Consider the following 19,858-nt stretch of genomic DNA (forward strand, 5'->3'; position numbering starts at 1 on the left):
CCAGATCTCAGGGCAGAAAGTCTCTCTCCGCATTAGGTTACGGGTTTCATGGCTCTCTGCCTGGCCCGGGCCCGCGCAGCTGGTTTAATTTTCCACCGGCGGCTTCTGGTTCTTTCTGCCCTCATTTCCCTGTACCCTCACTGACAGCCCAATTAAACATCTGCATTTTTTAATCTGGACCCCCCCCCAAAACTATTTTGCTTTTCTTCTAAAATTTCCAGATGTCCTGGCTCCTTCATAACTTTAATGCATGCAAGTATATTTGCTGCTATTTCAGAGACAGAGCAGGACAAGCTGACCAGACATTTCCACAGGAAAAGCTTTGTGAGACGCTGGTGATCAGGTCACTGTTGCTGTCTTTTCAGCATCACCTTCACGTTAGAATGTATCTTACTGCCTTGGGGTCTGAAACATTTTTCTGGGCTACGAAAGAGTTCAAAACTGATACTGTGATTGCTCCATTCACTGTCACGTCCAATGAAGAAAGTCTCCAACTCTGTTACCTGCAGGTCTAGGAATAGGAAAAGAAGTTGCCGTTTTTGTTTTTTCAGTTCTGTCTTTTTAATTTTTTTTTTCTGAGAAACAAGAAGTTGTAAGCTACGTGAGACAACAATGTATTTTAATTCGGTTTCCGGCTTCCTATGCATACAAAAGCTTCATCAGTGTCTTGCCTTGAAGTGTCTGGATGCGTTAAAAGAATCTTGAATGTATTTCGAGAAAACCTGTTTCCCATAATTAATAACAGGAAGTGGGGTAAACAGACATTTGCTGACAACTGAAAGAGCCACACACGCGTGCACACACGCACACAGAGGCGTGGGAGGCACTGTGCATTTACCCCCAAAGGGGCCTGGTGCCCAAGTCCGCAGGCAAAACTGCCATAAAACCCCGTGGAAAACGGTCAACTCCTTTCACATTTCAAGGCAATTTCTGACCATTTAAATACACGCTTGCAGAACGGAACCATTTCTCCCAGCAGCCACTGTGTGAACACCGTGGTGTCAGGCTGCTGACGTGCGTTAAATATCCAGGCAGAAAACCCTCATTTCCTGGAGGGCAGCTTTTCCAGACAGTCGAGCGGACGTGACAAAGGACAACCTTTTCCTTATTAAAAAATTATTAGGTTTCTGAAGGCTGCTCTGGAAATTCGAAGGCCGGAGAGGATGACCTTGGAGTGTATCTGTTGTTGCTTTAGGGGTGGGGGGAGCATATTCTCGAGACCTTAGGCAAATTACATGCCAGTCATTAATTAGACACAAAGGATCACGGGGCAGAGCTTACCCCACGCATGCTCAAAGGCCCAGACCGAGCTCCCCGGGATGGCGTGTGCGTGTCTTCACCCCCTGTGGCACCCTGCGCGCAGTGGGCCGACCCGCGGTGCGGTTTCCTGCTTTCCTAGAAACACTGAGCTCAGTGTGACTTTGGAGAATTTTCAGTTTGCTGCTTATTCTGAAGTTAAGTTTTAGGGATGCGTGTCTTGACCCTTCAACGTGAAAAATGTGTATTACGTCAAAGGCAGATGAACCCAAACTGTTTATTTCCAGTTCTGTGGGAGGAGCAGGCAAGTCGAGGTGACAGCGACAGAGGGGCCTGCCTGTGCTCTGGGACGCACTGCGTTGGCAAAGGGCAGGGGGCTGACGATTCCAGGGTCCTGATGAGAAACCTACACTGATCTCCCGTGGCCTGAGGTGGGAGCATTGCTGGTAAGCCCCTAGGAAGTGACGTCTCAAAGCTGGACCAGTGAGGGGGGTGGTGGGACCTGGCAGTCAGGGCCAGAGGCTTTTGACCATATCTAAGGCACAGGGTGCGGCACAAACCGTGCCCCCTCATCACAAACTCTGTCATTACAAAATCACAAGCAGGTAATTCTGGAACGTCGCGCTATCACACTCCAGCACACCGCATGACATAGTCAAGTTAAAACTGTCATTATGACCTTCGTGGGATCGCCCGCCAGCTTCTGTCCGACCCTGTCCATCCACACAAATGACCTCATTGCTGAAATTCACACTTGCCTTTTTTTTTTTTTAAGCTAAGTCGGCAGCAGACACAAATGTAAAGCAGAGGAGTTATGCTCAGAGCTGATTAGGTGTGAGTAAAAATGCATTTACTGCTTCCTATTTTGTGCACACTTACATGAAGAAATATGAGCATGAGAACTTCTAGCTCCGGAATCCTGTATTTATTGGGAAATTTGGAGCCTACCAAATTTAAAAAACCCCACAATCTTACGGAAAAAATGTCAGCGTGAGGCTTGTTAATCACAAGTGAAAGGAAGACATTAAGGTGTAACACTGCAGAGAGTTTGTAGACAAGTAAGGAAAACGTGAAAGCTTGAAGGGCCAAAATTCCAAGGGTGCTGATTCGGGGTTTTGCTGAAGAGAATGCACCACGCATGCTGGTAACTGGGGTTAGTTATACCAACCGCTCAGAGTGGCGTTTGTTCAAAAAAAAAAAAAAAAAAAAAAGCCACGTTAAGGAATCCTAAATTACAAAAAAAAAAGTAGCCACAGCCCTCTTTTGTTAGCTCTTCCGGGAACAAATGCAAAGCCCAGCAGGGCTAATGCCATAATTACACCACTTGCAAACTAATGGTTTGAGAAATATAAACTATTTTTCTAAAATTTTTAGGTAAGGATTCTTGGAAGACTTTTACGTATAAACTACAGACTTTTAAGTATTAAACACAAGTTTTTATGGAAACAAGAAAGAGCAGCCAATTTAAAAATAACCCTTTTCACGGGCAGATTGTCACACTCTTTGATGTTGCTCTTAAAGTGGGCCATCAAAAAGACCCTGCTGATTCTATGGGCCACCCGTCCGGTGGAATGACACCTCCTCCCTAGGCCCCCCGCCCCCCAGAGCTGGTGGGGTCTGCTGCTCAGGTAGGTTGTGCCGAACATAATGACCAGCCCCTGGCCAGGATGCGGGCCCCCTCCATTCTTTGGCTCCGTCGGAGCGGCAGTTGTGGGCCTCCCAGTGGGCGGGATGGGGAGGCACAGGCTGCAGCCTCAGGGCAGCTGGGACCCCCTGCACAGAACTGCAGGGTCGGCGCTTCCTCTTGGGTGTGTGGGAAAGTACACACTAAGGTTCCTGTCTTTAAAATGAAGTCTGAACAAACAAAAAATAATTACACCCATGAAGCTCACTAGAAACCAAAGTTCCAGGTCAGCCTGTGTCAATTATGTGACCGTCACCTATGTTGGGCAAAGGGGTGAGTGCTGTGTGTGAAGTTTGCCCTCACCTCTGGGGTGCTGGGGGGTTTCTTTGTCACCCTGTTTTCTGGTTTCTATGGGCCTTTATGGAACCTCCCTCGGGAGAAACTGAAAGTAGACTTCCTGACTTTGTCCTTCTATATTTTTAAATTTTCATCTGTGTATGTATGTATTTGTCTATTTAGTCCCTTGTAAATATTCTCTAAAGGGCAGTTTAGAGAAAAAAAGTACACAAACGGGAGTGGAAGCTGGAGCGCTTTTCCTGCCCCCTGCCCCTCTAGCGCCCCCTGGGGTCTGCTTGGTGCCTGGAGTGGGTCCAGCCCCAGCCGGGAACAGGGAACTGTCCTCCACTGGCTGGGGAGCCCAGGAACCCGCGGGGATGGCCTGAGTCTTCCACACAGGACCCCCGTTCCAAACCCTGCCCACCCATGCACACGCTGCGTGGTCATCTGCAGGCACAGCTCTCAGACCAGTCCCTGCTCCTGGGAGCAGGGGCGCCCTTCCAGCCCTGCGTGGGTGCCTGCGGATCTGGGAGTCTGATGTGTGTGTTACCCTGTGCACGGCAGTCGGCACATCTCCGTCTGGGTCAACCGCCTCTTCCCAAATGCCGCCCCCTGCAATGCACCAGACCAAGCGGTGGGAACGTGTTATTGCGTTAATACCGTGCTGGAGGCGGGGCGGCGAGGATGAAAGGGCGGGGTGCACGCAGCCACGTAGGAGTAAGTGGTGGTGGGATGGGGCTGGCGTGCAAGCAGCAATTAAGATTTTATTCACAGGGTAAGTATAGGTCAGGGTGGACAGGGGCGTGGTCTGCAGACCTTAGGGATGCTGACTCTTCTGTTGTAAACAACAGATTATGCCTCAGATGTAAAAGTCATCTTTTTAAGAAATTTTTTTTGCCTTCAGCCCTGGCTGGTGTAGCTCAGTGGATAGAGCACAGGCCCGTGAACCTAAGGGTCGCTGGTTCCCTTCCCAGTCAGGGCACAGGCCTGGGTTGCAGGCCAGGTCCCCAGTAGGGGGCGTGTGAGAGGCAACCACACACTGACGTTTCTCTCCCTCTTTCTCCCTCCCTCTCTCTCTAAAAATAAATAAAATATTAAAAAAAATTTTTTTTTGCCTTCAGTAAGAGCAAAATGGTGACCTATCACTGCCAAGCAGTTAATATTCTTCTTCCTTTCCCACCACTTCCACCTTCAAAAGAAATCCCATTTGCTTTGCTAGAGGGGAAATTATAAATTTTCATTTCAGAAAGTAAAAGCAGAAGTTTGTTGGGTGGTCTAACAGGGAGAGTGTGCTTTATCTCTAATATATTCACACAAGCTGATTTAGTTCTGCTTTACAAAATCTATAAATATTTAAGAATAAAGTCGTTTTTTAGTACAAATTATATTTCCAGTTCAAATAAAACATGTTAATGATGTTGCTTACAAGAATTCCCAGCTTTTTAAGAAACCGAATTTGCTTAAAGGCCACTTAGAAAAGCTAAGTGTGCCCCCACAAACTTTGTTGGATTTTACTTGCTTCCAGAAATAAGGTTTATTGAAACCCGCAAAACGCGGGACCCGAGTTCTCCCGGGAAGAAAACTGGAGCGGCTTGCCGTCCATTCCATGTTTTCACTCCACATGGGGTCCCCTCTCCCCGGAAGGCTTCCTCCGGCTTTTATTGAAGTGGGACAAATGGGCCGACGAATTGGGGGAGAGAACAGCACAGGCATCGGCTCAGCCTCCTCCTGCCGTCCCCTCCTTCCCTCAGTAAGTGTCTCCTAAAACAGGGCGTGTGTTCTTTATGTAGGAGCTCACACCCTTTTAATAAGGCTTTTCTTTAAGATCCTGTCTTCCCTGCCTCCCACATCTCACAGGATAGGGACGGAGTCAACTGCCATTAATGTCTCTGGGGAAAAGCCTCATTAAACAGGGAAACCTCAGATCTTCTCTTTCTGGGGTATGTTTTGCAGTTTTTCTTGTAAATTCTGTGTCAATAAACAGTAATCGAGCCAACCTCCTCTGAGTTTAAATTACAATTTCATGTAGTAAAAATTCTTCCTGTTTAGAACGGCTGTTAAGCAGAGCCATTCAATGTTTATTTTTCCTTCACCGTAATACACAATTTTAATTATATGTAATGCAGCGAATCTTTTTTTCTAATAATTAGCTCTTACTAAGCTAACTGTGCAGATTATAAAATTTATTGTCAAAACATAAATGGAGAACTTCCCTATTTTTTACATTACGTTACTATATTTTCATGTACAATTTGAAGAAGAATTACTTGGTTATAGTCTTAAAGCTCTGTAAGAAAATATTTCTAATACTAATTATTAGTTTCACAAACTTAAATATTTGAGACATTTGTGGTTTTAAGGGGTGGTGTGTGTGTGTGTGTGTGTGTGTGTGTGTGTGTGTTAATGGGTTAGAAAACTTTGGACCCAGGAACCTAACAAACTACCCAAGAGCCATTTCATCATAGTCCCTCATAACATTTAGCGTATGTGCCAAAAATGGAACAAACAGTGCTAAACAGAAGACACAAAGGACAGACAATACATGCCAATTTCTACTCTTACATAATCTTGAAAACACCTCCAACAAGCAATCAGGGTTTAAGCTGACTGTCCCCGAATTTAATTTCCATAAGGATGGGGCTAAGTAAGCCTGATACTAAGCATCAGTAACCCTGACACAATAAACCCCTGGACCTACAGTGGAACCACATGCATCCCTTATGGCATCTTCCAAGACCAGAGAGGGTTCCCTTAACATCAGTCCGGGAGCACAGAGGCTTCCAGTGGAGGAGGCGCTAGAACCGCCTGCCCAATGGCAGAGCTCCCTCCCCACAGACACGCAGGGCCCTCCTGAACACAGAACACACCCTCAGTGAGACAAAGCCCTCGGGCCCGCGTACACGGGGCCGCCTCCTTTCTCCAGTCCACATGCACTGAGCAAACCTCCTGGCTAGAAAACGGGTGACCTTCCTGTGTCCCGTTCTCTTCCACCCGAGTCCTCCCCTGTCCTCAAGAATTAGCACGCCACAGGGGAGCAAACAGCTTCACAGAGGTGACAGAACTCATCTCTGATGAGACAGAAGGAAAGGTGGAAAATGCTCCCTGGACACTTGACAGAATGTTCCCTTTTCTCCCTGGAGAACACGCAGTTGGTGGGAGCCACCGGGAAGCAGTTACTCAGCCTCTGGAGGCCACGGCGTGTGCTCCCTTAGATACTGGGCCCCGGCGATGACTCGGACGTGGGGCCTTCAAAGGCAGAAGCTCCGGACAGTTCTGTTACCCGCCCCCAGGTCTTGGCCAACATGTCCTTTAGGGACCCTCCCTAGATGCACAAAAGCACGTTGGATTCTCTGTGAACTTCCAGGGGAAGGGGAGGGGGAAGAGGGAAACGAACAGTTGACTCGAGAGGCTGCACGATTATGTGAGTTGGGTGTGGCCCCAGAGAAACACGAAGACAAGACTCTTGGGGGGAGAACGTGACCCTCAGACGTGGTGGGGGGGGAGACTGCGGAATGCCAAGGCCCCCATTTTCTGATCAAAATACGGACACGTGCCTCACACGCTAGTGTTCTAAACAGAATAGCAGCACAGAGTCTCCAAGAATGAACAGTTATTCGGGAACAGAAAGGAAAGGTGCTCCACAGGACTCCCGTTCCGGGGACAGCACCGTCTGACACAGTGGTATCGCCACGATAAACCCACTCGACAGCTGCCGCGAGGTTTTAGAGTCAACGCAGGGGCGAGTTAGAAATTTTCCAGAATGTTCAGGGTGAATAAGTTCCTGCCTAGTCAGGACTGAGAATAAACTTCCATTTTCTACCCTCAGGAATGTTGTTTAAAAGTTACCTCCAGGTAATGCTTTTAGTAACATTTATATTTTAAACACATATTAAAAAGAAGGCATCGCGGAACACATCACTAAGTGAATGTAAGGGTCCCTTCATGTTGTGGGCTTCCTAAATTGCCCAAATAAGAATTACTGCATTATTGCTTGGGGCCCACAAAATTCAAAGCAGTGCTGAAAACCCCCACTCTGATCTTTTGAACAGAAGAGCCGCTGATGGCTTTTTTATGAGGCTAACTGCCCATTCAGGCAACACAGAATTCTCCTTATGCCTGAAACACTTCACATATGGCCTTTTAGATCAAAACTCCTAGGTGTGAAAAAGAAAAAAGGCAGAAGGACTGTGTGACACTTCAGTGACAAGGACAGCAATTTCGGAGCTCTGGGGCCTGGCTAGACCTCGGTCCCCCGGGTCTCCGTACAACTGGGGGCCCTAACACGCGAGGTCCCCAGCGGATGAGTCAGGATAACTGCCTCTATAAATACGGTTTCCTGGGGTTCCCCCTGCCCCGAGAAAAGGGACTTACCTTTCATCTCCACCTGGTAGACTCCTACTTTGTAAACATCTTAAAAAATAATGTGACTTGGTTCTAACTTAAGCTATCTCCAGAAACCAGCCACTTGTCACCTCCTCCTCTGGGGGACACCGCAAGGTCCCCTACTGCAATGGACCCCCTCTTCATTCCTTGCTCACACCCCCCTCCCCGCCCCAGCCCAAGCTGCACATGCTCAGAAGCCAGACAGCCCTGGTAAAAGCTGCAGGCAGGTCACATCGTGTCATCTGCCACAGCTCTCCCACAGGCTCCTGCCCCTCTCAGAACGAAGCCCCCAGTCTCAATCATGTCCTGCAAAGCCTGACACGATGTCCCCCCAACCCCTTCACAGAGTCCCCTGCCACTGACCCCTCGTTCACTCGGCTTTGACTCTCACAGGCTCTTACACGTCCCCAAGCACCTAATACATTCTGACCCCAGGCCATTGGCACGTGCTGTGCCTGGCCTGGAAAGCCCGTTTGAGCATTTCTGCTGCTCCGGCCTCCCTTTCACTTAAGGCTCTTCTCACGTGTGGCCTCATCCCAGAGGTCCCCCGATCGCTTTACAGAAAACGCCCTAGTTGACTTCCTGGCCCCTTCCGGGACCTGTACGTGTTTACCGTGATCAGAGGGCGTTTGTCCGTTTACCACCGTCTCCTTGGGGCGCCGGACTCCAGGCATCAGTGATCAGAACACAGGTGTGAAAAAAAAAGACTTGGACAGCGGTCAGCCTCTAAGGTGCAGAAGCACAAAAGTCTAGGGTCCTGCCTGTTCCCGTGCCCCGCGGCCACGTCCTCTCCGCGCCTCCTAAGGGCAGGTCTGTTCCACGTCACCCCTTTATATCCCGAGGTTTCTTCCTGATGAGCTTTCTCTGTACTTTTTAACGACTGATACCTGCACGCAGTTCACATTACGGTCTGTAAACGCAATCGTGGTCTTCAATATGGGCTGTGGACTGAGCACAGATTCGTGAAGTCACAGGAAAGAGAGGAAATGCAGTTCATGTAATAAAATCAAACAACTTCTATCTGCTCTCCCTCAGTTTCCTAAGGTTTTTGGAAAGAAAACTAGGGCCGTTTCGTGATTACAATTTAGGCAGCGAAATCTTCATACTCCCAGAACTGCTAAAGCTATTTCCATCCTAATAACAGGCTCTTGGATTTCTGCAGGGTTTTCTGAATCTTTACCCAGCATTCAACACTTCAGCAGCCGTGCACTTCCCACCTGCGGGACTGAGATCGCGTGCTGAGCAGTGGGGGACCGCCCTCAGGGACTGGTCTTCCGCCGGTGAAACACAACAACCCAAGGGGCAGAGCAAGCTACTAAAGGGGTGAGATCAGGTAGGAGCAGGCAGGGGAGACGCGGAGGAGAAGGTGGCGCTCGGGCTGGGCTCCATCTGGGCATTCCGAGAAGAGCAGGGGGAAATGAGCTCAATGGCAGGAAACTGTGTCGGCAAACTCAGGAGGTGTATGGAGAGCAGAACAATAGGTTCCCAGGACGATGCAGGACCTTGGGCTCTGGATGCTTACACACTCCGGCTCTCCGCGGAGGTGCACGCTGCCATGCACGCGGCCTCCCTGTCCCTGCACCTGCTGTACACCTGGTCACACGCACGGGAAGAAATAAGAACCTTCTACTCTTTCTCTAGTTGTGTAGCTCAAAAAGGAAATTCTCAATAACCAAGGTAGATTAGGATATTCGATAAGTAATAGCTACATCCAGGCACTAGGCTTTGAGCCTTTGCAGGAAAATAGAGGAAAAAAAAATAGCATAAATGTTAAACTCTTCTTTACAGTCAGTTTAATTAGGGCCTGTGCTACTCACATTTGGTCACATTTTAAATGTGTTGAGAGGATCAGACCTTCGCTTATACGGCAAGAGGTGTGCCTCCCTGCACGGCCAACTCCTGAAAATTAACACCCGTCTTTCTCTCGAGCTCTCTCCACACGCGCACACGCGCACACACGCAGTGTCACCTGTCTCCGTGGAGAACCCCGAGGGACACAGGAAGGTAGAACACTCCTCAGCCCTTTGTGATAACATGCATGGATCTCAAGAATACTGTGCTAAGCGAAAGTGTCAGATGGAAAAAGTTAAGAGCCATGTTTCATTCATTCACATGGGATGCAAAACTGAAGCTCACAGAGACAAACAGTGTGGAGGTGACTGGAGGGAAGGGGATGAGGGTCAGTAAGGAGTGAAGGGGTCCAACACATGGTGACGGAAGATTTGACCTTGGGTGGTGGGCACCCAGGGCCACATACTGATCCCGTCTTACAGGAGCGCACAGTTAAAACCCATATAATTACTCAACGGCAACCCAATAGATTAAAACATGTCTCTGTGATACCGACCAGCCCTTCAGGTGTGCTCTCCTGTTTTAGAGCAAGAAACTGCATGGGAATCTGCCAGGTGTGCCGGCCCCCCCGGGACTGTCCCTGGGGGCACGAACGAACCCTCCCCAGGCTGCCCTCCCCCCGAAAGGGGCGATTTTGAAGGCTGTTTGGCTGGATGTCTGCCCGAGAAGACCTGCGGGTAGACAGCCCTGGAAGAGCAGAGAACAAAGAAGAGGGGCCGCCCCCCCAACCCAGTGGGTGAAATCATTTCTATCCTCTGCAAAAAAAATTAATTAATTCTACTTCGTGGGGTGACTTGGCTAGAGACATTTTCCTCTTGAGATTATGATGCAGGACTTTCCAGTGTTGGTGGACTACGAATCTCGGGCAAGAAGATTCTTCACACAACAAAATGTGTTTCCTAGACACTTGCTGTGTATTATGCCGGTGAGGACTAACGACAGTGAGGCAGTTTGAGGAGCTTCTGCGGACGTGCTGAATGGAATCCTTTATCTTAAAGGACATGCTCAATTTGACGGCGAAGCCAGTGCTGAGTGGCTGGCAGAGGGGGGGACGGAAGGTCCACAGGGCTGCTCGGGGGGGAGCATCGACCTTCCCTGCCCTTTACGGTTCGGAAACCCGCCCGAGTCCCGGGGGAGTGACGGGCATGTGCCTGTGGCGCCCACCTCCCAGCGCTCTTCACCACGGCTCTCTGTGGAAACTTCTAGCAATCACAACAGCCTCTGCTCACAATTCTGTGGGGAGCTCCCCCCACACCACCATGTCTGTGTAGATCGTTAGCTCTCTTCATGAACATTTACTTAAAGAATTAAAGACGGAATTTTTTCTTTTTACTTTAAAGCCGTCTTCCACTGTTTCATCTTCTTTACATTCGACTTTTACGAGTATCCGTGTGGAGAGAAGTGTCTTCTACCCTAGACTTTTCCGGGTAGCGACTCTACCAGTTATAACAATCCCGAGCTGCCCGCCTTACTCCTTCCACCACAGGCAGGCATTTTGTTGGAAAGTCTGGAGGGAAGCCCAGGCGTGCGGGCTGGTCTCCCTCCCCTCTCCCCTCCGTGTGTCTGCGTGTCCCTCTGCCCCAGAGAACTGGTCTGTCTGCACAACCCACGGTCCTGGGTGACCGTCCCCACGGGCCACATCAGCCCTCGTGCTGGAGGTACAAGCCACACTCTTCAAAATGACCTGCGGCAACAGGAATCAAGGCAGGCGACAGCGTCTCCACCTGCTTGACGTCCCGTTTTATTTCAGAACCTGAGTGGGGAAGGGGGCGCGGCTGCCTGCCTGCCTCGAGAGTCCGCGCCGCCGCACGCACAAAGGCCCGTCGTCTTCTGCCTGAAACAAAGCATCGCCAACATATTCTAGCCACGTTTCCCATTATGATGATGATAAACCATTTTCTTTTTTAATTGCGACTCAGCACCACGTGGGGCGCGGGACCTGACGTGACATCTTATTTATTCCTTAAACCCCCTAAATCAATTTCTACGTCGAGTTGCGCCGACACCTCATTTTCTCGGCGCTCAAATGGTAATCTGTTGCTAAATTAGGATAATAAATCAAATGAATACCGATTAGGACTGTTGATGGGACACACCTGTATCGCGATGCCTGCCTTTGCTGTCAGGGAATATGAATTTGACCAGACACAGGGCACACGGCTTTACCAACTTCCCTTTCTGAGTTTTAGCACCGAGACGGTGCTGTTTGGCAGGGCTGACGCTGTTGCCACTGCGAACCTTTAACTCCGCCCGCCTCGTAGACCCACGAGGAGCAGCCAAGGATGGGGGGGTGCTCCCCAGGTACTGCTGAGCCTCCCCGCTAACTCGGGGGTGGTGTATCACCCCCCGTGAGAAAACCCGCGAGGATAAGGAGTAAAACACAACTCTCCCCTCTCATTCCTTGTCTCAGCCAATGAAACCTGGCTCCAACTCTAGACTCACACCGTTTACTCAATAAAACCGGCAGCGATGGAGTGAAAACTCTGGACACTGGTCCCCTAGGGAGTGCAGGGACATGGGCGTGGACTGAAGGACGTGACCCGAGACCACACGTGGGACACAGTCTGCACTTCTGAGGCGGCCCCTGAAGAACCAACCACCTCCATACGGGAGGCTCCCGGGCGGGGAAGGAGCCGAGCGGGCATGAAGCGGGGTCACTCGCTCCCAGGGGGCATCGGAGCTGAACCCCACCTACACCCAGGTGCCACTTCCACCAAAGGGAAGAACTCATGTTCCTGGGGCGACCTTTGGTGACCCCCGCCATGTGTTTGAGGGAGCGTGCCCCCACGGGGTCCCAGAGGGCCCCTCTCCTCCCCCCCGGAGCACTGTTCTCTTTAGAGAGCAGGTCCCCTCCTAGGTCCCTGCCCACAGCGACGCACACGCTAGCAATTTCTAGCACTTGGATTCCATCACCTGGCTCAGGTACCCTGAGGGTTGGCCGTGGATGAGTCCACACCAAAAGAAGCCCCTCCCGTCTTCCCTGCAGAGAAGGGACCACAGGTGATGACCAGGATGTCGCCGAGGGGAGGGGTTAATGTGAGGAAAAGAAAGCATCCAAGAAACAAGCCCCACTGTCAACTGGACCAATGACTCTAAACCCAATGATGCCATGAGCCACCGTCACCAGGGGCCTCCAGATCCTTCCAGAAGCTACAGTGCTGTGTCTCCGCCCGGCCTGACCCTGGGGCCTCTGGGAACCCCACCCATTTCGCACCCTGCACTGAATCTGGAGGCCAGCGAGCTCTGGTCCTCGGAAAAGATTACCTGGGAGGGCGTTCCGAAGCAGAAAGCCAAGCGCAGGCCAGTGGCCAGTGTGCTTGAAGCAAACACGGGGGCCAAGGCGCCCCCGACAGAGCACGCGTTCAGCGCACACCCTCAGGCGCTCCAGGTGAACCCGCCTGCTCTCTCCGAGACGGGCCCTGGGGCCCATGCAGGGCGACACCCACGCACTGGAAGATGCCAGGGCCTCTCCAGAAGGTATCTGGGCACCTCCCTCAGCAGAAGGTACTTGTTCCTCTCTCGAAACACCTGCCGCACGACCCCAGAGAGCGTGGTTGCAGCAGCAAGCAGGGCCTGGACCGCAAGTCTCCACCCGCCATCCACACCGGGGGGCCGTAAGGGGGGGGGGGGGCGGTGGAAGTATTTTGAGTTCCCGGGAACGAGCAACGTGAATGCAGGTACGCTATGCCTTTTTCTGAAAATGAACTGATACATTTGGTTAATCCTCCAGTCCCCATTTTAAAATACTTTAGGGACCAAAGAAAAAAAATTACCCCAAAATACTGAACATAATACAGTGTTTAGTTTTAGAATTCTGAGAGTTCAGTATATTCACAGGGCTGGGCAAAAGTAGGTTTTAAATACTAATAAGTAATACAATCATTAATGCATGAATAACAACACGAATAAACTGTTTCATGTACTCACAACTCTAACCACTTCCGCCCACCCCTGTACTTGTCTGGTCTTCACTGTGAGGATCAATCATCCTTGAAAATGACTGAATAAGGACAATTTTGAAAATGTAATTCCTTGAAATTTCTGCTCACTTTGGGACTGTGAATGCTTTGTAAGTTGCTACCCTCAGATTTAAGATGTTTAGCATAAAATTTTTTTCTCCCTGATAGAAAGTTGGTTTTTATTTTTTAATTTCAGCCTCTATTTTGATTTTTTAAAAAAGTTACTTACTTTGAGCAATCTGTTATTCCATTTTGAATCAACTTAGTTATGAACACCTCGAGGAGGGAGAGTTTCCCTCAAGTTTCAATGCCCTCCTTCCCACGCAGCCCTCGTGTTGAGAATAAACAAGAACCCAGTGAAGGGACAGCGTTTCACCTTGACCAGAAGCTACGCACTTTGCTCAACATCTCTTTCTCCTCCTAGAGACATCATGTTACTTTAACTTTACTCTTTACATGCGATAAAAAAAGAACTATGATAACCCATGAATGTTTTGCTGAATAATTAAAAAATCACATGTCCTTGAAGGCTGGACAGAAAACTGGGTATAAACAATGAACAAATACTCAACTACAAAAACTTCCTAATAAAAGTTCCTTTAGTAGCCTTACCAATAACTGTGTAGTATCATCTGAAAGATCAGAGAACTTATTTTTTTAGGGATAAAACTTTAATAAGCCTTCTTCAGGACAGCCAACATGACTTTAGAAGACAACTTCCCACCTACTCTAAACTTTCTTAGATTTTAGAAGATCCTGCAGACAGGAAGCTGCCACAGTAGCTTCCGGTCACTTGTTACTATGTTGCTCTTGACTTTCAATAAAAGACTGCACCATAGCAGCCGAGACTGCACACTAGACGTGTGTTGTTATGTTAAGTAGTGAATACCTTCAACAGTATTTTCAAGTGAATAAAAACATCCTGCGTATACAGCAGGAATTCCTTCCCATGTAGCAAGTGATAAACAGAAAACTCTTCTGTTGTTTGTGGCACAGATGAATTTCTGTAGCGAGTTTCACTACCTGACATAAAAGCGAGAACTTTTTTTTTTTTTGGTAGAAAACTGAGAACCAACAAGAAAACTTTCTGGCAATGACTTAACATTTCTTCTCCAAGAAAGAAGTTGATTTTTGAGCTGAGAGTTTCACATCTAGAAACGTCCAGTTGTTTAAAGAATCACGAGAGGGTCTTGTGAGCACAGCCAGGGCTCCAACCCAAACAAATTTCCGTCGTGCACAGAAACTGGGGGAAATGGAGAGATGTGAGACTGCAGCATTGCTAAGCACAGTTTTAATTCTGCAAAGACCCGGGTCCAAGGTTATGATTGTGGGCAGATTTTCTTTTTAAACCCTGCGAACAGACTGGGTTCATGTCCAATTTACCCCCTCAGAGGCAGCCTCCAACAAACACTCCAACTGGCTAGGGAAGAGCTACATTGTAACGGTCTGAGAACCTCCGGAGATGCAACCTCCCCCCTTGCAAGACTAATAGGTGGCTGCATTCATTAGGGTGGAGGCCAGTACAGCCTGGACTTCTTTGCTACTTGTCAAATTCTCCTACAGCCACGTGCACTGCATTTACGAAAATGTCCCAAGGTTACTTTTGAAACTGGCCACCATTACTGATATACTTTTGTAGACCTGACTTCAGTTTAGATGGAATAGCAGAATGTAGTATGCTGATTATGTAAAGGAGCTAAAAAAGAGGAAAGTGATGAGCCATAAGTAACTTAACCAAGGACTGATTTCAAAGAAGAAATGCAACTGGTGTGGAAACAAGGTACATAATTGTCCACATGGTCAAGGTCTTACTATGGTGACTTTCTCGAGTTTTCAGTGCACAGGAAGTTTAAACAAAGAAGGAAAACACATGGGCTTTTGCCTGGTTGTATCTTCATCACTCTAATGCAGCATCCCCTCTAAAATGAACACTTACATTCATAAAACGCTTCACTGCACGTATGTTTCCCCGCCCATTTTATCACACATTTCAGCGCCATAATGGAAGAGCCATCTGATGCAGAGGGTGAGGCTGGTCTTTGGGTCCAAATACCCCCCCACCCCAAAGGCGTCAGGGCACCCCTGAATTTGCTACTTAGCCAGTCTGTTCCTAGGTCCCCTCAGTTCCAAAAATAGGGAGCATAGTGGACAGAGGCCATCGGACTTGTAGTGTTTGCGGACTAGATGCTGCGCACGCATGACACTGTGCTTTACTGGTAGAAAGCACTTCGTAAACCTCCCCGGAGGCAGGAGGCAGGCAGGGCGTGTGCTGTCGGGCTGACCAGTGAGGAAGCCGAGTACAGAGGGCCTAAGTGCTTCTGCTGGGTTTGATGTTCCTCATTAAAACAAGTGGGCTCTGTTTTATCTTGAGCTGGACTTTTATCAGAACTAATGTGATTAACCCAAGGCCCCACTGGGCTTTCATCTCTGTGTCTCCCTTTATCCCGCCATTTGTAAAAAGCAATTGAAAGAATTCTATCGTATCATTGCAGATAATTGACCCCAGGAATTTGGATAACCAGACACGACCTGCGGGCCTCAGTTTCTTGGTCTGCTAGTGAACCTGAAGGCCCCTTTCTGGTTGAAAATAGTATGATTTCACGGAGTAGATAAGCCAACCCCAAAGCTCTGAGGTGTGACTTAATAAATGTCAAAAGACAAGGAATTTTCATTTTGATCATAAAAAATGTTGATGCGCTTTATTTTGTGCATTTTACCTAGGCACTGCTATGTGTTAGGTCAGTTCTTCCCACCCCATTGAAAAGAAAAATTGTAATGAAAACTCAGATGCATAAATTCAATTTACCCTGGACAGCACTTACAGAATTAAAGTTCTTTCTACCAAGGCCAAGTGTCACCGTGAATAATAACCCGGTATTTATGAATGCGTCCCTGTCTACAAGGCATTACAGCTTCCAACAAGTACAAACACCCAAACCTGAAATGAGCAACTACTTCCGAAGAGACTACTTTCTAGATTCCATATGATCTGCTGTTACATCTGTTAGTTTTCTCCTTCATGTCCCCCCATCTCATAGATAGGCTTATATTATATGACTATTTGAACAAAATGCTACTTTTTAATAAGGATGGAGAAAATGAGACATTTCTCCCATTTCATGCGACAGCTATTCTGATGACTGGGTTTCTTATCTACAACAGCAGTTTAATTTGCATCTATTCTTTGTTTACACAATATTCTAGAGCCAGAGATAATTTTGGTGGACAAATAAGTTTAAGAAATTAGTTTCTAATTGTCTGCTTTATTGACATGATCTGAATAGTTTCTGATTACAATTTCTTACAAGAAATTAAATCTTTTGTGCAGACTTTAGTAGAAAAAAAAATCTCCACGGAGTTACAACTTCATATAGAAAGTATGTCTTTGGAATTCATTTTGTATTTATTATTCCTCCCTGGGTGCCTGTTACCAGGCTGTACCCTTGATTTTTGGATTTTTAATACCATCTTGGCTTCTGACATGTGGAACAGTAAGTTCCGTTCACCCACTCACTCCCTGTGGATGTTTGGGACGCACACACCACCATTACAGATTAGCTAAAACCCAAGGCACAGCCTGAATTAGCAGAATTTATGACTTATCTAGGTTGTTCATAAACCAGAAATCTGAGTAACTTTGCATCGCTAGAATTCAGGGTCAAAACATGAGCAAGATCCCTTAGCAGGCTCTCCGTGGCCAACTTCCCTATAAAACAGCAATAGTCACTTTGTAACATCTCTAGGACCTGTTTTGTAACTGCTGGCGTCAATGTCTAAATCAGCATCCGGGAAACTCCCTAGACAGTCACATGACCAAAGTAATGAACGTGAAGGTCTGTCCCCTTTGGTGTATCCTTTTTGCTGAGTGGCCCGGCAGCCCCAGGCTGTTACTGAGTTTGCCCAGACACCTGAGTTGGAAAGGGCCTGTAGAGGTGACTGTGCTGTTTCCTGCCCTTACGTGGCTTGTCCGGAAAGCGCACCGTCAGAACGAGCTACGTCCTCCTTAAGCTGGGCGCTTATTTCCATAAGACACTTTGAAGAGACATGGGCAGGAATTCTCGTGAAAAACACGCTCTGGGGGAACATGTACAGTTCAGGTTTATATACAAAGGAATCTGAAAGGGGAAAACTCAGTGCTGAAAAGGACCAGTCTGGATTCAGTATCAGTGTGACCACAGGGTACTGCTGTGGACCACTGTGTAAGGGACACGAGGCTGCTCTGAGCTCTTGGAACACACCCACGAATCGTCTCCATTTCAGTGAACCGGGGAGGTATATCCCAGGACCTGGGAGACTTACCAGCCCTGACTCCCTAACCTGCTGGTGGGGAACTTGAGGTCCTAACGTGTCGCCCAGGTAAGGAGTTAACACATCTTCTCACTACTTACCCAGCAAGAAACAGACGTGTTAATCTTAGGTCATTTGGGGACCTGAACGGCTAATGGAGGAGATGGACAGCGGAGGGATGGAGAGGACTCCCGTGAACGTGTAGATGTGTGGAGCTTGCGTGTCTTGTGTCCGTGGAAGAGCCTTTAGAGACCAGCTTTCTGCACCCCTCCACTTGTGGGGTGAAAATGCTGTCTTTGAATGAACCATTTTGTGCACGGCCCTGAGAAAAGAAGTCAGATCTAAAGACATTGCATCCAAAATACTGTTTAAGAAACGGTGCGGTCACAGTCACGGAATCATCTTTATTTGCACCTAACACAAAAGACCAGGCATACCACTGATGGAGGGCACACGCTCCTCAGGTGTGAGCCTGAGAGAGTCCTGCACCCCTGTCTGTCTTCACCATTTGATGCCATCATCTGCCTAAATATCACCTAGAGCAAGTACTTCCTAGTGGGGACCTACTGTCCGCTCCTGAAATAACCTCTAGTCCACAGACGTGGGCTGGAAATAGCTCAGGTGGTGAGCGACCTCAGGTGCCTGATGAGGGACTTTGGTGGCACCTTTTCCCTATAAAGAGGCATCAAGACCTTGACTTAGTTTTTGATGGACAGCTGGCATCTCTTTCTGTATCGCTACCCAAATAGCTGGCAAAGGGCGTGTGGGGGAAAGTGAGTTTTCTCTCTTCAGATGATGTTTATGGTAACACAGGGCAGCAAGGTGCCCTCAGGTCCCTGTGGCCAAAACACATGACAGCACGGTCTGTGCAAATCCACAGCGATACCGCATCTGCATGCGGCTCTGGGTGGGTCTCAATCCACTTTTTCAGAAATGCATTTGCTCCTTTTCAAAAGAAATCTGACTCCACATGAAGAGGCAAAACCCAACCTCGCTGTAAGCACTCACTTCTTTAACTGTGATGTTGCTGGTACCTTCTTAACACACTGAGCCAAAGGGGACTTCTCTGGCTTCTTAGAAGATTTTGAAATAAGCATCCTTACAACACACCACGAGCGTATGAAATATGAAAATTAACATGCAGGTGTGAAGCTACCTGTAACCGATAAAAGGAGAGCAGTGGGGACAATGTTAAAATGTAATGATTTAACCATATTACCAATCCTCTATGTAATGTGAACATAGGCAGAATTTAAAAGAATTCTAAAGAATTTTAATAAGAGGAAGGTAGGGGGGTCTATTTTCTTGATTTCTGCCACCAGGGAAGTTAACTGAAGCAGGACAAATACATCTTTTTGGTGTGGTCTGAAATATCTGTAAGTTAAAAATAGTTTCTTTCTACTTTTTTATCGCAGCTGAAAGGACACATTTATACATGGCTCCTTTGGTGAAATTTTAAAACCCTTGCTTCCCTCGTAAGTTAGAGATTTCATTTTCTTCAGAGTTCAAAAATATATATGAAATGAGCAAATTTACATAATTTAGAGAATTGCTAAAGAAAACCTTCAGCAGAAAGGTAAAATCAATGTTTTACTATATCTCAGGGTAAAACACTAGAACATTTTGTGTTTTCTTCTCTTAGTTAATGCAGTTTTTAAAAGTAAAATTAATTTTCAAAGCTAGAGCATGAGAACGTCATGTGTACCTTACTAAGAGTGTGTACGTGAAAATGAGAAAAAAATCATTAAAGATGCTTTTGTAAATTCCTGTCAAAGAGAATCTGTTTAGACAGAAATTGCCATTGTGAAAACTCCTGCAAAGGTTCATCCTAGCGGCCACCATACCCAGCTGTTTACATGTAATTTGCACTTGAATAGCCTCAGTTATAATCTGAACTGTCTTCACCGTTTATTAACTATAAAAGGACAGGGATGGAAGTTAGTGGATCTTAACTTAATGCAGGAGCCATCTCTGCCAGGCTGGTTTGCAGCTCAGCGCCCTCTGTCGGCTCAGAAATTCACAGCACTTGCAAAAAAAAAAAAAATGCTGCCCCAGAACAGGAAGGGGCGAGGGGAGCAGAGGTCAGAGGGGGGCCTTAAGAAGCACTGACCACCCAGCCTGGAGACTCAGAGAGGGGTCCTGGGGACCCCCTGCCAGTCAC

The 19,858-nt window shown here is 47.8% G+C and overlaps 1 long non-coding RNA gene across 5 annotated transcripts in view; it reads right to left on the reverse strand.

Moving 5' to 3' along the window:
- The window catches only part of LOC119060702 (uncharacterized), a 50,141-nt gene that overhangs the window by 22,458 nt on the left and 7,825 nt on the right, over positions 1-19,858 (reverse strand). The window contains exons 1-2 of one of the 5 annotated variants that reach the window (XR_008390536.1): positions 18,706-19,733; positions 17,799-18,019 (exon numbers count right to left, since the gene is read on the reverse strand). The exons of 2 other annotated variants lie outside the window; for them this stretch is intronic. This is a non-coding gene — a long non-coding RNA (uncharacterized LOC119060702). Of the gene's footprint in view, positions 1-17,798; positions 19,734-19,858 lie in introns of those variants that run through there. 2 more of the 5 variants (XR_008390537.1, XR_008390535.1) reach the window with 2 other exon arrangements.

This window comes from Artibeus jamaicensis, unplaced genomic scaffold (genome assembly GCF_021234435.1).
Source record: "Artibeus jamaicensis isolate MK-2021 breed Jamaican fruit bat unplaced genomic scaffold, CSHL_Jam_final scaffold_754, whole genome shotgun sequence".
In the NCBI taxonomy this organism is placed as follows: Eukaryota; Metazoa; Chordata; class Mammalia; order Chiroptera; family Phyllostomidae; genus Artibeus; species Artibeus jamaicensis.